General features: G+C 44.3%; 1 protein-coding gene across 1 annotated transcript in view; it reads right to left on the minus strand.

Annotated features, from left to right (window-relative positions):
- Nucleotides 1-3,015, minus strand: part of KIAA0895L (KIAA0895 like) — a 24,655-nt gene that overhangs the window by 20,870 nt on the left and 770 nt on the right. The window lies entirely within an intron of this gene.

Consider the following 3,015-nt stretch of genomic DNA (forward strand, 5'->3'; position numbering starts at 1 on the left):
AAAAAAGCACATGCAGAATAGCTGGTTCAGCAGAAGAACTGAAGTGGTCACTAAGCGCAAAATACAAAAGATAAGAGCAGAGAGCTGATTTTCGTTTGTGTACTCTTGCCCAAGGTTGTTAGCTTAGCAAAAAATCTACGGCTAACTCAGGGTTTTAAAATAAAAACAGCTTATAGATAATGATTGCGGTTCCCAAGAAAAAAAAGTCTCCCAAAATAAGAGATTGGAAGTAGGTTACTGCAGTGTTTGAGCAAATACTATCAGGTCCTCTATTCATCTACTGTTTAAATGAGCACTCACCTACATGTGAAGCCTCTCCATCTTCAAAATATATAAGTGGAGAAGACTAGGAAAATAAGTTAAATATTTCTCAACAATTCCTAGCCATAACTGGTACAGTACATACTGTGTTTTTTCCAGAAGGCAGAAAGGCCCCTGTTTTCCCAAGATACATCATGTACTCATTGGAGAACTTGTAAAGACTGGTAGAAACATTTAATACTGATCTCTCCTTGCTTACAGAAAGACACTGAATAATCTGGATAATAATTAATGCAGAGATATAGAAAGCAAAAGCTGACATAACCGCAATATACCAAAATGAAAAGAAAGTTTTTTTTTTTTAAATAAGTGAATGTTCAAAAACCGAAAAGTAGATCAGTGAACAAGTTGTTCTTTGAAACAGTACATGTAAGCTCCCAGATAAGAGCTGTGAAGAAACACCTCTGCAAATATGAAGTCATTTATAATAGTTTTTCATCTTCTTTCTTTGAAGCAACTCAAATTGATCACTTTTGCAGAAAGGATCTCTTGTTAATCCAGGAAGCCCAACCCTGTGAGAGAACTGGTTTTAAGGTACTGCCAGGCTCCAAGCTCACAAATATGGACTATTAACAAAGATGTGAGCATCTGACAATCTTCAACACTGCAGACAGCCCGTTCTTACACCAGCATATGCCATCCCAAGCTATGTCAAAATGACTCTCTAAAGGCTCCATATAATGATTAGTTACATGCACAGTGCATCCATTTTTGCTCTCTGCACTACTTAATTGAATAAAATTAAACTTTATTTCAGTTATATGGACATAGCAAGTTTAAAGACCTCACAGCACGGCCTGTTGATAGCTGCTTCTTGGAGCAAGCCACAGCTGTCAGTCTTCAGTTCCCTTCCCTGCTTCAGTCTGATAACACCTGGAAAAAAGCTAAGGCTTGTTTTATGTGCAGAGCATCAAAAAAAGCACACTCCCTTTTTGCTTCCTTCCCACTTCCTCTTGTTCAAATGACTGGATGCTGTTTGTTCACTGCCCACCACACATAATTACTATCTGTGGCAGAGAACAAGCCAGGAATATTTCAGTAGCATATGAGCAACTGGAGCAGTTAAGCAAAAAATACAGATTGCCTTAAGGGCAGTCTATAGCCAGCTGCTGTCATAACCAACCAAAAATTGCTGATAGTTTTATGTTAAGGTTGCTGCCACAAAACACAACCTTTTGCTCTTCTGGAAAACAAACCAGACTTAACACACCAAGGGGTTAAGGATTAACAGGGTTAAGGATTGCTTCACACCAGCTCTAGCTCCTTGCTCACTACTTCTACGGCAACAAATACAAAAACAACAAAAACCCCTAATAGCAAAAAACTCCCAACAGACCATCAGTTCCTAACTGGAACTGTGCATTTGTAAACAAGAGGCAGTTTGATGCATGTAGCAAGATCCAGCAGGAACATGCGTCACTACCCCCACATCAATTATGGAATTTGTACTATTACTGCAGGTAGAGTATATAATTAAAGATCATCTCTTCCCAAAGAGTTTAGAAATAACAGGGCAAATGTGTGAAAGGCAAAAAGCAAGAGATGTCAAGCAATGCAAGATCATAGAAGCAGTCCAGCAGCAGAAGCCAGGAAGAAAAGCAGGATGAAGTTCTACCTCTATGAAAGATTTCACACAAACTACACAGAGCCTCAAACCATTTCCTTATCAACTAGACCACAAAATGCTGCAGCTGTGAGGAATTCTGGAAGCAGCTGCTTTTGCATATTGGGAAACAGAGATCCACAGAGCTAGTGCTGTTCTTACAAGTGGAGCCCAGACAACAGCATCTTCTTAAATCGGGACACTAATACCTTTGCACTTGGTTTTCTTCCCACACTATTTTCTTCACAGGGCAGGGGAAGGGGGAAGAGCACATACTTCAGGATTCCTAGATTTCTTCTCCAAGGCTGGTGTTTCAACCCACACCATGTAGGTGAGACAGGAGGCAGCATCTCTTCAGTGTGATGAATGCTTACAATGGTGATTGCTTACACCACCAGAACAGAGGTATCTTGTAAGCTATTATCTCAGCTGGAAATCAAAGTGTCAGAGGTTCTGACAATTCTCTAGAGCAACACATACTTCCTTGCAAGTGAGGTATCAAACTCATACAGACTACTTTGAGTACCAGCCATGTAAGCTGTGGCTAGTGATCCATTACATCCATTACCCACAGCAACACGCAGTTACATACTGGCACAGTCAAGGCTGTATCTCAAAGGAAAGTATCGGATCATTGCCAAATGTTACACATCTTTCACAGCGTGCAGTTCCCCCAGGTCCAAAAGACCCAGGACAGCTTTCCCTGGTACACAGCGGAGGGAGCCACGAGTACCCACGTACCAGCTCCCATGTGCAAAAGCTGCTCTGCAGGTCACAGCTCTGAGGCCAGCGCTCGTGGTGGTTATCGTGCCCTACAGCAGCCAGGCCAGCGGAGCCCCAGGGTCCTGCCATGCCATACACGGGCCCTCACAGGACTTCTTTCCACCCAGAGCAGCGCACAGCGACGGGCAGGCTCCCCGCAGTGCAGGGCCTGAACCGCCTGCGAGCTGCGCAGCACAACCGCCGTGGGCCGCTCCCGCCTGTAGCGGCCACCCATGCCAAGCGGCAGAGGCGAGAGGCGCTCGCGGCCCCGGCCCAGCGGCCGCCGTGGGCTGGCGCCCGGGGAACAGCACGGGCACCGTCCGGCGCCG

This window comes from Apteryx rowi, unplaced genomic scaffold (assembly GCF_003343035.1).
Source record: "Apteryx rowi isolate R43461 unplaced genomic scaffold, aptRow1 scaffold_668, whole genome shotgun sequence".
Lineage (NCBI taxonomy): Eukaryota > Metazoa > Chordata > Aves > Apterygiformes > Apterygidae > Apteryx > Apteryx rowi.